At 37.4% G+C, this 15,654-nt stretch overlaps 1 long non-coding RNA gene across 2 annotated transcripts; it reads left to right on the top strand.

Annotated features, from left to right (window-relative positions):
• The first annotated feature begins 90 nt into the window (after window positions 1-90).
• On the top strand, window positions 91-13,689 carry LOC107206407. 2 transcript variants are annotated; one of them, XR_004497922.1, is made up of 3 exons: window positions 91-534; window positions 3,674-4,497; window positions 5,344-13,689. It is a non-coding gene; the product is annotated as an uncharacterized LOC107206407 (long non-coding RNA). The 2 variants fall into 2 exon arrangements; XR_001522403.3 differs by having other exon boundaries at window positions 3,674-13,687.
• The last annotated feature ends 1,965 nt before the right edge of the window (window positions 13,690-15,654 follow it).

Raw genomic sequence — 15,654 nt, forward strand, 5'->3', positions numbered from 1 at the left:
GTGCCGCCGCTCGGGCTGTTGGCGCCGTGCGCGGCGCGGGGGCGGGCCGGGCCGCGCCCTCCGCCGGGACGGGCCCGCGCCCAGCCGGGCCGGGCCGGGCCGCACCGGGCCGCACCGCCACCGAACGGCGGCCGTGGCCTGCCAGACGGCCCGGGCAGGAGCCAGCGCAGCGGCGACGGGTGGTTCCCCACGGCAGGGGGGCTTAGCTGAGCCGGCTCTGACCTCCCCACCTGGCCCAGGCAGTGGGCTGAGAGCCACCTCTTCCCCCGCGATCCCCGTTGGGCAGTACCTCATGAGGTAGAGGCGGCAGAGCCCGAGGAGAGTCGGGGATTTCCCTTGCTGGAAGGCAGCACGGTGGCCTCTGCCGGGCAGGGCGGCAGCTGCCCCCGAGGACAGAAAGCAGTGCCAGCGTAGCGGGAGCTCCCGCCTGACTCCGGCTCTTCTGCCCGGCCGCTCCGGTCCAGCAGCGGGTTTGGGGAAGATGGAAGGGACAGGTTGCATCCACCTCTTCTCTAACCCAGCTTCCAGTTTCAGGTACAGTCTGTTTTAAGGAGGAACTCCCTGACACCCAAAACCAGGATGAGTTACTCTTCCCAGCTCTTGGGTCGGTGCAAGCCCCACCCGTTTGCACAAGCAGCATTCATGGTAGGGCAATATTCAGTCTAAAAAACCTCCTCTTGAAAATGTGCAAAGGCAGTGGAAATGTGAGCTGTAAATGTTTTAAATACCAACAGGAAGACTCTTAAACTAGCTATATGTGCTACCTGTAGGTTTGTTTGAACTACTACAGGTAGTATGTTTGAAAATACTACATATGCGCTTGAAAATTCAGTAGTTGATCTGATTTACAACTTGTTTCATTGCAAATTGATATTTTTTTGACGAAAATTTATATGTGCAGTTGTTTTATTTTGATCCTGTCATAGTAGGACCCATTTTATTGTTCTCAGCTTATTTCCAGCCTGGGAAGTACTGCAAGCTTCCCATGACCCCATGGCCTAGCCACCTTTTCTATACAGGAGTCAGCACAGGAGAAACATATTAGAAGATCCTGCAGCCCTGCTTCACTGTTGAATCTGAGGTTAAGAGTGGACCCCCTTACTTCCTAAACTCCCAGTGGGAGCCTTAGGCATGGCTAATTCGAATCTTTCACTCAGACGTGGTCAACGACTCATATCTTAAAGGATAAAAAACAATACCTAAAGCACTCAACAGGACAGTCTTCCTTACACATTTGTGTCTTCTAGACAAGCTCAATTCTAAACCAATTTTCTTTTGTGTATTTCATCCATATAGTAAGTAATATAGTGAACCTTGCCATCAGACTTAAAGTTGTGCTTTTACAAATTCATATCAAACCTACTTTTGCTGATGTGTTTGATGGCGATTCTTTGAGCAACCTAAACCACCCATTCATTATACAGCTCTTCTGCAATTCCTCAGATAAGCAGAGCAGAGGTAGCAGTAACAATATTGAGAATTACATGTCCTTGGTTTTCTCATGTTTGTGAAATCAAGTGATAGAGCTCATATGTCATGACTCATCTGCAGCTCTACAACCTCTGTACAGATACAACTTTTTTTTCAAAAAGAAAGCTTACAGTATTTTTTAGAAGTTGTAGGTTGCTGAGTAGTTGGTTTAGTGGGTCAGCTGTGTTGAATATACCTTTGTAATCAGAATAGATGAGGGCAGGATTTCTTCGGTGCTGTGTCAGCCAGTCGTATACAAATGCCATTTATGAAAGGATTCAGTGGAAGCACATGATGTGATCCTGAGTACAACCTGCCCTGTTGTGCTTACTGAAATGTCATCTATTTCATGATCCTTCCAGATCAGGGAATTGTTGTGCTGATGCCAGGGAAGGGAAGGGAAAAAATCATTCACAGCAGTATCTGACCTCATACAGAGTGCATGCCTGGTTGCTAATCTGTACATGCTCAGGTGGAAAAACCACAGGAAGCTTAGGTTTTACTGCACCTGCACAGATCAATTCAGCAGTATATGAACTGCCACTTCGAGCTTGCAGGGGGAAAATGCATTTGCCACACACGGCTACACAGTTTATGCATCTGGCTGTGTACAGGAAGTGGGCAGTCAGCAGAGGATGTCACTGTAGCATCACATTATGAAAGCATCTCCAAGCTGCCCTCAAGGTACACTTGCTGTGATGTTACTTCTAATTGCTCTACATTGCCAGACTATGCAGGGTGAATAGAGGTCTTTGTATGTTCTCATGCACTGTATAGTTGAGCCTCCACTTCGATGTGTTTCTGAACCTGTGATCTTCTCAGTTTTCTGCATTGCATAGATGGTATTCTGTTTTATTCATCAGGAGTAGCATCCCCTGCATAAAGTTTTTATTCTTTTCTGCTTTTCTCCATCTGTGATGTAACTGGTCCTTTTTTGAACAGTCCATTTATCTTTCTGCTTTTCAACAGAAGCAATTTTATGGCACATATGTTTTAATTTTAAAAAAATTGAACAGCCAGCAAAGATTAATGCAGAATATACCTAAGCGATGGAGAATATTCTGTAAGTTGGTTTGACCTAGATGGTGGTAGTTTCCAGGTTAAAGTTGTTGACCTAAAATTTAGTTCCTCTATGTTTACAAAGAGAGTAGAACACAGGTGATTACAATGAGATGTTTACTGCTGGTTTTGTGAGGCAGATAGTGGAATATCATTTCTCATTCTATGATCAATATTGTGAAAAATAGATTGCTTGTCAATATGTTCAATAGTATAGTGTATCTTGGGAAGGAGAAAAGAATAGAGAAAACCAAATAAAGAGTAAAAAGAAGTAGTCACTGGAAACTGGATAAAAAGCGTGACTGAAAGTTCAAATTTTCACTGTGAAAACAAGTAGCCATTAAAAAAAATAAACCCTGAAAATGACAGGTAACTTTTTCTGATGTTTGCAATTTTAGACAGTGTTTACTCACAAGCTTTCTGGCCTCAGTACTGTGATAACATCGTTGGTTTCCCAAGGTCAGAGTGGAAGATACCTGCCTTTAGCTGTTTATTATGTTCCTAATGGGATCCAGAAAAGACAGACCACATGAATTCAAGGATGTAAAGATAGTAATTTTTCTTTCTCCCTTGTAAGAAATGTATCTTTTCTCACAAGGAAAGCATCATCTGTCTAGGAAGAAAGTGATTTGGTTTAAATCCTTTGTGCCTTAGGTCAATTTTACACGTGCTTCTGCTGGACTCCATAAGCAGTTCAACACAAGAGCCTGTGGAAGAGTTTACTTTTCAAGCCACTACTAAAGATAACAACTTTTCGTCCATGAAAATTTATCTCTTCAGTGTTCAACAACAGATCAAATGCTAAATAGGCAAAGACACTTTGCTGTGGCTGATTGAGGCCAATACCCATTTTTGCATTCCTACATCTTGCACATTCCAAATCTACTCATACACCTCTAGGCTAAAGCAGAAACCTCAAATTTTATGAAGAGTGGCTCTCATGTCTAGAGGTGGTTTATATATTCTTTATATAGACTTTGATTTTAACCTTGAGTATGCAGCCAAATCTGTTTATGTTAAGAATAAGTGAACATATCCTGTTTCTACAGACTGTGTTATTTGCATTCTTACTAAGCAGCAAAATGCGCTTTTTTAAAGGTACGTCTGCAAAAGTGAAAACATTTTTTCTTTCTGCTGTTTTCAGATGCTGAAATGGTGTTTAAAGTGGACTGCATGCTCCTGTAATTTCTCTCCTGAAACAAAAAAAAAACAAAAAAAAAACCAAAAAAACCAACATTGGAAACTAATTAACCAAGGGAAAAAGAGAAAAACTGACTGCTAAATACAATGGAATGAAATTTGGGAAGAAATGTGTAGACTGTGATGGACAGGAAAAAGATACTAGGATTGGAAATGCAGATGTCACTGAATCTGGGATTGGTATTGTGTTAGGGCTGAATTGGTAAGTAAAATGGAGCTGATATCTGAAATAGTGACAGCATAGTTTCACAGATAAGCTCCTGGGTATTTAGTTGGAGAGAAGCAGCAGATGTTAGCTGTACAACTGGTTAGGGATTTCCCGATAAGCTACTTATGTCCATGAGAAAATGATAACAATTCAAGATCTAAATGGTTGTTGTGAATACAGTAAATCTCCCATATTTTTTGTCTGTTGTTTTGGTTCTGTTGTTTTTCAAAAAAAGAATGTTTCCAATTGTTGAAAATGCTTCATCATTTCTAAGTGGAAAGGAGTCTTATCTTCCATGACTTTCTACTAAATGTTGTAGATAATGGAAACACATTTGAAAACAGTGGGGAACATTTAAAAACTGTAAGCTTAATAATTTAAAATTCAAGTTTATAAATTTAATTCAACTTAATGGAGCATTTTTAATAAATAGATCACAAAAATCTCTGATTTTTTTCTCTTTTCATGGCTTGGAAATTGAAGTTAAACTCTGCCCAGTGATAGACTTCCATAGTCAGCAGTTTTGCCAGCCTGAACCAAACTGATCATGGACATAAAAGGTAGATAACATAAAATAGAATCTGAAATATTGCATGATAAAGCATTTTTATGACAAATATCTGCATACTTTGGTTTTTTTTGAGCAAGAAGTGCTGCTTTGAGAGGGAAAAGGTTTCTCTGGTTTTCTTTACTCTCTGTGCACCAAACTGACCTCACAATACTTGAAAAATTCTGTCATAGGGCAGGCTCTGTTTATCCCAAAGTATGTATTGAAGATGTTTGTTGTGGCTTGATGATAGAATAACTGATGCATTCAGATAAGCATGAGTATCTTGGCATTGTTTGTGCATATTTGTACAAATTGTCCTCACTGGCTCTCTGGTTCTTAGGAGCATACTATGCCTGGAACATTGCTGCTTGAAGCTGCTGAGGCACTGTTCCCATTCTGGGGATGCTGAAGTGAGGTAGTTACTGTGCCTAAAGACACAGCTCAAGCTTAATTCAGTAATTTCTTAATAGTACTTCTTGGGTGATTTCTGAACAGAGTATTTTCTTGAAATTAGATTGATAATCCCATTAGTAAAAGATGTATGCTATTGAAAATCAATTGTTCAGTATTTTAGTTATTTTTTATTATTATAACAAATTTCTTGTAGTACAATTCTCTAATTATTACATAAGAATATAACCAATTTACAAACTTTGTTCTTTTATGTATCAAGAGGGTATTGTAGCATTACTCAACACTAATATTTTTGTGGCTATTGTCCTGGTCTCCTTGTCGTTATCACTCAAGTTCTTCATCAGTACAAAAAGGACCTTCATCAGATCCTGGGAATGAAAATACTGCCACTGCAGAATCAGATGTGTGCATATTTTGATATTGATGTATATTTGATATTCAGGTATTGATGCACGATTTTGACCAGTAGGAATAGGCGTCATCATCATAGTATTTCTGTGAGTGGGTACAGCCTGAAGAAAGAGTCTGTTAACTATCCATCAACAGCTGTGTCCAAAGCTTATGGAGCCAAAGAGAACAAGCAGAGTGACCAAGAGAAAGTAAGGATAACAGAGTCCTAATTGTGAGCTAAGCAATGTTTGATAGCACACAAAGAACATAGGTTTGCAAGCAGTTTTAAAGTTGAGCTAGAAATTTATCTAACTGCTAGATATGTCTGAAATTATTACTGAATTTCTGCTCTGATATTTAAAAAGATGCTAGCTGAGCTTGCAAGGTTGATTGGTCTCTCTATGACTAGTTTTAACATACTTTTATGTGGTTTGATATTTTTATTTTATATTTATATATTTATAACAATTTTTTTTGTCCAATATGATTTGAATAAACTAAATTGTGGTTAACCTAAATTATATAATGATTTTTGCATGAATAATAAGACCATACACAGGTCCAGGTAAAACAGGTGGGATTCTTGAGACAAAGATATGAGATAATTGATAAGCACTGCTTCTGTGTTCTTAAGTGCAAGTTTCCTCACTTGTGATGATTTAATGAGTTAAGAGAGACTGTGTTTAGAAACAGAGAATAAATAGATTTCTTACCTAAATTATCATTGATCTTTTAATATTTATTGCTGTTGGTTACTGCTGCTGCCTTGGTTTCGCTGCATGACACTGAAAAGCCAGAGCTAAGAATAAAATTATGCGGGAACCTAGTATTTTACATAGGAGGAGAGAGGATAAAGAATGGAATGGTGCAAGAGATCACAGGGAAACTGCAGAAGAGAGGAAGATAAAAATGGAAAGAGAGAAGATTCACAGAAAAAAAAAATATTGCAAGAAGTACTACAGTTGTACATCATAGTTTCTTACTTGAAAATGTTCAGATTTAAAAATTTGACCCTAGCAGTTGAGCAGACTCTGTTTTACCATAACTAAAACTATATTTTCCTTTCATTTACAGTCACTGCCTTGCTGTGTTAACTTTACGTTATTGTAGCTTTTCAGTTTGGGATACAAATTAAAAAATATTCCATTTCATTTTAATATTCAACTCATGAAAGACTGGTAAACACACTACGTACTGTACGAATGCTTAAAGTTGTTCCTTACAAGTCTTGTAAATAATGAAAGTTCACTCTTACACCAATTGGATCAGATGTTTATTTAGGATAACCTCATAGAACTAAATACACTCAGAAAACAAAAACTCTGTTCTTGTATCTTACTCCAACATAAAAAAAAAGAAATGTAAAAATGACTTAGTGGGTGAACTTCTTCAAGTAATAAAAGGCCCTTTTACTTAAACCATAATTTAGGCTTAATCACAGGGAGAAAAAAGTGTGTCTTTTCTCTGCCATAATAGACAAACGTCTCAACATGAAGCTCTACACAATGCTGCAGCATTGTCACCCTGGGTTAAATAAACAAGGCAATCATAAGATAGAGTAGAAAGACATTTCAAACAGATTTCTAACTGTGTTTGATTATACTTAAATTTAATGGATCTTGACATGATGAAGCATGTGAAGAGAGTCTTAAAAGTAACTTGATTAGAATAAGTTTTTTTTGGGATACAAAAGAATATAACAATGTGAACTTAGAAGTATAGACAAACAAAAAAATCAAAAAATACATAATTAATCTGATTTTGATCATGGTTTATATTATCCAGAATAAAGGATTTTTTTAGGAAAAAAAAATATTTTAAAAAAAACTGCACGTGGAAATCAAATACAGAAATAAGTCACATTTTTTCATATTTTCTCTTTGAGTTTCACAAAGAAAGTGGACAAATTTGTATGTGGATATCTTCCAAACATGAGTTCTATATGTTCATCCTATGCCACGTGAATACACCTCTGTTTCTGAAGTATATTTTTACAGCAGCTTTACAAAGTAGAGCGAGACTGGTGTTTCCATATGGAGTGCTGTGGAATGAAGGGTAAACACTAATGATACTTTGTGAAAACAAAGGTATGCAGTCTTGATTTAAACATAGTATACATGTAAGAGTTACATTTTTGCAGCTAGCCAGCTGAGATGTAAATTAATTTATTTAAAGCTAAATCTCATACCAGTGCTCTGTGCTTTACAGCTGAGAAAATTTCTCATAAATTATGGACCCCACTGTTCTGTAATAGAGCAGGGAATTGAATTTAGGTATGGCCAGTATCAAATTAACTCAACAACCACTTGCCCCCCACCTGCCTCCTGCCTAGAAAGAAAGGAAATGCCCTCCTCTGAGGAGGAGACTGGGCATGTACGTGTGTGTGCTGGGGCAAAACTTCAGCTGCTGTTTTCCATTCAGACTTGAGCACACAGCATTGCAGAGAGTTCTTCATAAATCTCTGCATACATGTGTTACAAGTCAGAGTTTTATAATAAACCTGATTTGAGAAATTTGATGAAATAATAGTTTTACATTATTCCATATCTTCCTTCTTTAAGACATTGAGATGTGAAAGTCCTCCCAGATGTAGCAAAGTACAGGCATTTGTCTAAAGCTTGGTTCATTAGGATTCTAGGTGGTCCTGTTTGGCTGGTCCATATTAATTGCAGCAGTGACATTTGGGGTCAGGGGATCACGAAACAGCCAGTCTGTATTATTTTGACCTGATCTCAGGTGCTGTGGTGTAGGAAATAGTTAATTATAGTTTTTCAGTGACTCACATCTTTAATATTAGTGTGATTGATCTTTGTGCACTGTAGACCCTTGCAGCTGTTTCTCATCATAAGATTCCCCCTTCGTATTCACCACAACACTTAAACACATTCAGTTACGTTTATAAATGATGTGAAGCCTCCACCAGCAGCATGGTGTCTCAAAGTAGGCAAATATAAAGCATACAGGTACAAAGCTCTGCTGGAAACTGTAGGGACCTTGAAGGAAAAAGAAAGAAGCAAATTATCAGAAAACATTTTTTTCTCATTTCAATCAACCCAAATCCCCCCTCATCATGGGTTTCAATTAAAGTTTAGAATATATTATATTTTTAGGCATTTTGCAATAGACAACCCATGCAAACCAGGAACTGAAAACATCAGCTATTACTATAAAGATTTGAAGTACATTTAGTATATAGCACCTCGTTAAATTGAGTCAGTAGTTGGTAGATTACAGAGGTGCTTTCCAGTGAAAAATTATCTGTTTTTTCAAAAGCCAAAATAATTCAGTGTGGAATGCTATATATATTATATGCATTAAAATATTTATGTTAATTCAAGAGGATATAAAAAGTGTAGGGAAGCTGGGAACTTGAATGTTATGTTTTTCACAGCACCTGTCACTTCACTATAGCCAGCAGCATATCCTTGCAGCATTGATCTAATTAAATTCAATGCCTCTGCAAAGGGGCACAATGCCAATGGCTGTGAGAACCTCAATTTTATATTTCCTGAGTCTGACATATTTAAAGTTTCATCTATAACACTAGATTAAATTAAATCTATGTTGAATATATGGTAAGAAACTGGATTAAGCTCTGAATTCTCTAGTTAACACTCACAAAGTGCTTCTTGTAATGATATCACTTGGATTATTTATCCTGTACACTGTTCATGAAGATAGATGTTCAACTTTTCCGCCAGAACTCTTCATCAAAAGTTTATTCTGCCTGGGATAAAGTTCAGCTGTTGTCACAGAAGTGTTTCATTGCAAAGGCCTGAGACCACTTCCCTTATTCCTTTCAGGAATACAATAACAAATGTTTGGAGGGATAGGAATCACATGATGTTCACAACCATTACCCAACAGATTGTTATTTGCAGAGGAGAGACAGGGTTTTATTACCATTTTGAAAATGTAGTTTCAAAGTTTTAGGGTCTATAGAGTTATATTTTCTTTTTAAGTCTCACTACATTGAAAACTCTACATGAATATTAGACAGGGATTTTAAAAATATTTCTTAAATTTATTTTAAACTTTAAATAAATTTTCATTGATATGCATACCTATTCTGTTCTTTTTCCACAGTACTACGTATTTTTAATGACAAAAATATTCACAGATGATCAATAACAATCATAGTCATATGTGCATGTAATATAATTTACAATAAATTCATCCAGTTAGGGTTTATCTTAGGTATCACACTTAAGCAAGAAGTATGGATAACAAATTTTAAAGTCTGTTCATGATAAACAGATGTTTAAGAAATAGTTTAAAAAGAACCATTAGGTGATCTTGGCTAAAGAATAGATTTGACTTAACTGTAGTCTGCTTAAAGACATTGTCCACAGACAAAAATCTTACTGCAAAGGAAAAAAAACCAATTTTTTACTTCTTTGAGATCTTGTAAATTTTCTACACTGGAAAACTGTAGCTTTTATACCAGCGTGATTCTTCTCATATGAGATTCTGGTGTTTATGTACATTGTACACTTTCAATGCTAAAGATTTCAAAAGTTCTAAGCATTCTTTCTGCTTCAACTGGATGCCTTGACTCTTCTAATTCAAATATACATATTGCAAAGAACAGCCTACTCGGGGTAGCATTTGTCTGGCAGTTTGTTCTATAAATTCACTGATTCACTTCCAGTGAATTAAACTGTAGATATACAGTATAAAATTAAGAACCACCATATTTTTTGATCAAAAGTTAGTACAAGGGTTGCTTTGCATCAAAAACCTCCATAATGCTGGTATTGTTCTGCCTTGGGGGAAATGATGGTTAGAAATAAGAAGAAATCATAATGAAAGAATACCAATCATCTGTTTTGCAACACTCATGTAACTTTTACATGAACTTCTTAACTAAATATCAGAGATATATTTAATTATTTTTGACCATGCCCTGATCAAAACAGAAGGTACAATTTGTGATCTGTCCCAGTTCTGAAGCATAATTAAAAAACCAGCATTGAAACATATGGACTGAAAAATTATTGTAATAGAAATATTCAACTATGTCACATTCCAGCCAGTGACACTTGAGACTCTATAATAGACACTGGAAAATTTGTTAGCATGGCTCACAGCAAGAATTGCCTTAATGCAATGGCAGCTGGATATAGTTATCCTGGAAAATTTGAAAATTTAATTAGTTACAGTGAGGTGAAGGCAAAATAGTAGGTTAGTTTATGTGCAAAACCTGCAGATTCTAGGTTTATGTCAGAATACTGTGACCTACAAACAATTAACTGCGCTTTCATGTAAGAATTAGTTTCACTGACTTTAGTTTGCAAGCAGTTAATTCAAAATTAAGACTATTATTTTCTCTTATATTTGCTCCAAGCCTTTTTAACACGATCACTTCCCTAAGTTAGCGGAGTGTTACTCAGTACTGAAGAGACTGTTAAGCCAACATCTGTTTCACAGCAAAAAATCCATGGTGATGTGGTGATTAAGGCAGATAGGTTTTCTATCCTCAGAGAATAAATGCATGGCCAGGATCCTCAGTGGTGATTGTATCCTCGTGCCTGTATTGGGTTTGTGTATTTGGTATTTGTGTATCTGTATTTGGTAGTGAGGGGTCTACAGGTGCTGCTTCTGGAAGAAGCTCCTGGAGGAATGCCAGCCAGCTCCAGGACAGACCCACTGCTGGCCAAAGCCGAGCCCAGCAGTGATATTGGAGGCACCTCTGTGAAAATGTAGTTAGGAATGGGGGGCAAAACCTGCACACCACCAACAGAAGTCAGAAGAGAGGAGTGAGGACATGTGAAAGGAACAACTCTGCAGACACCCAGATGAGTGAAGGAGAAGGTGCCCCAAAGCAGAGACTCCCCTGCAGCCCATGGTGAAGGCCATGGTGAGTCAGGCTGTGCCTCTGCAGCCCATGGGGGTCCACAGTGAGTAGGAATCTGTCTGTTGATCGTGGAGATGATCACACCACACTGAAACAGATGGATGTGTCCACAGTAGACACTAATTTTCCCAAGCCTATTTTGCCTGTCATAGTAACTGTCTCTCACTTTCCTTATCTTGACCCACAAGCCTTCCCTTAAATTCTCTCTTTGTGCAGCTGAGGAGGGAAGTGATAGAGAAGCTGTGTGGGTATCTGGTGTCTAGCTAGGATCAGCTCACCACACCCTTCAAATGCCTCTTTTCTTCATTCTGCTTCATTTTTCAAAAAAAAAAAAATCCATTAAATTCTTTCAGGACTGAAAATATTTGTCCTCATATTTTGCTCATATATAAAATTTTAGTCGTTGTAATATCAAGAAAAGTATTATAAAATATATTTTATTATTTCTCTTTACTCCCTCTTAAAAGCATCTCTGTTCTGGAGAAGTTTGACAGTGATTTCAGACACAATTGAATTAATAAGATCCCAGATATCTAAGGCCATCCACATTAAGTTAGTTTATATCTGATTTTTTGCTTCAGTGCTCCTTCTCCATTTCAGTGCTATTGAAAAGTTATCCAAAATCCTGTATCTGGTCCACACAACGACTGAACAACTTTATGTCCTTCCTCTTTAACTATTGAACTCATCAAATTAGAGATACGTTTGTCCATTAGTTCAGATGAATACCATGTTTTTCAATGCACTTAGTAAAGGCTCCTATAAGTGAATTATTTTAGGTGTTTTATATAGTCAGTGGTGAGAGAGTCACTCTGTTTTATGAGCTAACTAAGTGTCTGGGGCTTCTTGTCTCTCTCCATTGTCTATATAGGCACACTGAATAAACACATTCTCCAGGCCTGTATTCTGCTATCATTGTTTGGGGAATTTCTGCCAGCTCATTCATGCTTTTTAAAAAAATTAGCGTTTTCAAAGTGGCCTTGTCAGTCTGGTCACATTCTCAGTTTCAGAGAGAGTTAGCTGCTGTTTTTCAAATAATGATTTTGAAAACTCCAGTAAATGTCCACTTCAGAACCTTTTTTCCTTATAATTCAATGACCTAATTTCCGAAGTCTGATGGCTACCACTTCCATGCATGTGTTTGTGATTAGATTTTTTGGCTTAAACATCTAGAGAGCAGGAAACTTGTTTTTGACATCTACATGTAAACAAGAAGCTCTGGGCTGCTTTACAGCTCTGGGCAGAGCTTCTAGAGGTAGTGATACTCTCTGCTGCATTTGTCACAGAACAGGGAGGAAAAATGATTAGGCTAGGCCCATTTCCACCACACGTGTGTAGCAGCCTGGAACATTTCAGTTAAAGGACTTTGTTTGGAGGGGAAAAATACCTTTATTATGCTCTGCTGACAGAACAGGTGACAAAGGACTGAACTCAATATTTCAGCGGAAAGACAGTAGTAAAACTGTTTGTGTGGTTTTTCAGTAAAAGGATTCAAAATGCTGGCAATCATGATTTGTGGTTTGGCTCAGGGTTTGGCTTTTGCATCTGTTTTGGTGGAGGTTGTGGTTATTTGGGGGTTTTTTTATCCCTAGATTGCTAGTAACACTGAACAGTATCCCACTGCAGTTTATTGAAACTACACAAACAAGGTAATTTCTGGGTTTTTTTATTATTGGGTGGAAGGGGGTTTCTCAATTTTCAGGAATTTTAAAATCTCATTTACTGAAAATTTACGTGGCAGTATAATTACAATGAAGTACACAGGATATTACATAAATTAATTTGGCTTCAGATACTCCTTTTCTCTTTTGCATTAGTCTTTGTCATGTACATCTTCTGTGGGGCTTACTGCTTTATATGCTAGTGACATATTGAAGCTTTGCATTACAGGAGAATTTTGCAATTTTTTGATGGTAATATGAAAAAGAATAAAATTGTGATTGAAATTAGTTCCTCAGAAATATTTTGCAGTTGAAAATCAAACAAAGAAGAATTCAGGGTACATTTACTGCTACCGTGCTGCAAGAGGAGTGTATGAAAAAAAAGTTATTGTTGTATAGTGTTATCCCTAAATACGCATTCAAAGCTTTAGTTCTAGATCTGTTTGACATATTTAGAGCATGTGACAAGATCTTCAAAAATTTTCCACTTTCTCAACTAGCCTTCAACACTTGTGAAATAAACTGACTACAGAGTGCCATGTTAAAGCTCCATTCTCTCTTTTTTTAACAGTAATATGTTCACAGGGAATAGATTCAAGGCTCTGGACTGAATTGGGCTGACAAAGCCTCGCAATATTATTAAGTAGTGAACATTGTTTGTTTTGGCCTACTTCCTGAAGTCTTTTGTTCTTTTATTTCTCACCTTTTTTTTCTATATTTTCAGGGACAGATTATTTTTCCCAAGTGAAATCAAATGATGAGAGATATGGAAGATGGCTGAGGTTAATACTGCTACTTAGTTCTAATGAAAAATCATGTCCTTTAATCATCATTGAACATCTTTATTATCCAAAAATAAAACTGTGCTTTTCACATTTGAGTGGTGTCCTTTTGTTATTTTGCATAGCCTGTATGTAACATGTATATGCAGTAACACATTTAAGTAAAAACTGATTAGCTAGAGTTTTTTATGATATGTGCAAGCTCAGTTTTTTATCTAAAGAAGCTCCACTTTTAAAAAGCTAGTATTGGTTTCACATTCTTGTAGAAGTGGCTGCTTCTGAGGACTTAAGCAGTTGCAGTGGATGTATAAGTGATACCTATGTTTTTTATTGTACTTATAATTAAAGGAAACCTTTCAATGTTTTTTTTAAAAAATTTATCTGAAGGTGATTAATTAAGTGATTATATTGCATCTTATGTCTATGTGTGTGAGGGGGACGGCAAAATGTATTGCAAAAAATGAAATGCTGCAGAATTCCAAGCTTGGAAGCAGGTTTTTGTTCTGATTGTTAACTAGGGCATGGCAGCCCTGACAAAGATTGTACCTCCTAAGTACAAAGGCAAAATCTTTGTACTCCTGATAAATAAATAAGGTTGCATTAAAGTCAGAATTGTCTTCACTAGAAATCACTCTCCTACTCAAATCAAAACAACTCTTGTGATCCAAGTTATGACCTCAGTGCAATGGCCAAGACAGGAAATAGGCAGAGTGCAGATGAAACTCTGGGAAAGGTATGAGAAGTGGGTGGGTTTTGAGAGCTTTGGCTACCTTGTGCTTTCTATGAACACATGTTAAATGCTGACTTAGTTATCATCAAGGTTTTCAAGGTTACTTCTCTGTTCTATGTGTCGTACAACTTTATTTAATTTATTAATTTCACTGAAGGCTTTCATATTTGGCACCTGCATGAGAATTTATTTTGTTTTATTTTGTGATTCAGCCAAAACTAATTGCATGGTTTCCAAGAACAACACTGAGGAAAAAACTTTCCTGATCTTTTCCTTGAAAAACTTTGCAACTCACATATTTATAAGCAGAAGACTTGGAAGCATTTTATGCATAAAAAATATCTTCCCGTTTCTTTAAAATAGAAAAATTGTTAAGATAACCGGATTTTAGTGAATGCTCTTTGTACATGCTCACTAGATGTGTTTTGTAATTGATTCTATCACTGCTTGTGTCTCTCACACCTCTTACTAGTGACAAGATTGGGCTTTTGCCATCTTCACTGTGGAACTGAGCAGGCAAACTTCAGAGTACATGACAAAAGCCAGGTTTCCTCGCATGAGCTTCTTCATGTAGGGAGAGAGTTGATATTAGGCTCTGGACTGAGGAGCACAGCAGGTATTGATGTGTTCATGATCATCTATTATTGGTTTATTTCATGATATGGTGTAATGCCTTGTTTTGTGATTTGCAGGCAACAGAAATAAGGAAAACATCTCATTCAAGTTTGGTGTCTTAGAACTTAGATGTGAAGGGATTCAGAGCTCCTGAGTCTAGAAGAAACAGTGATGGCAGGGAAAAGGTGTCTGACTCTGGAACATTGAAGGTGGGCAATGAATTACCAAAACAAAAATGAAGTCAAAATTGATTACTTAGGAATATTGAAAACAAGATGCCAATACATTGTTTTCAGGGAAGGTTGGAGGAGGGAAAAGAACTACTAAAGATGATTTAGCCTGACTTGGAATGTGGAGGAAGGAGTGAAATAGTCTGGCAGATAGCTGGACAGAAAAAGCCAGGAAGAAGGTTGGATGGAAAGAAAACAAGAAGGAAAAGCAGTGAATGCCAGTATTGGTTAGAGGACAGAAGAGTTTACTAAGCACAAAGAACTGTCTGAAATCTTATGAGAGGTGGCTTGGGGGACATGAGGTCCAAGACACGAAATAGGCAGCATAATTAATATTCACATTGTGGGTCTGAAATGAGAGACCAAGGGCAGTGAACATGCTGCTGGGATTACTCTACTCCTTTCAGTGCTGTGTGGCCAAACAGTGGACAACTACAGAAAATTACTATAAAGTAGGTGCCATTCTCTTTTGTGCAGAAGCTGGAATG

The sequence above is a fragment of the Parus major genome, chromosome 5, assembly GCF_001522545.3.
Source record: "Parus major isolate Abel chromosome 5, Parus_major1.1, whole genome shotgun sequence".
Taxonomy (NCBI): domain Eukaryota; kingdom Metazoa; phylum Chordata; class Aves; order Passeriformes; family Paridae; genus Parus; species Parus major.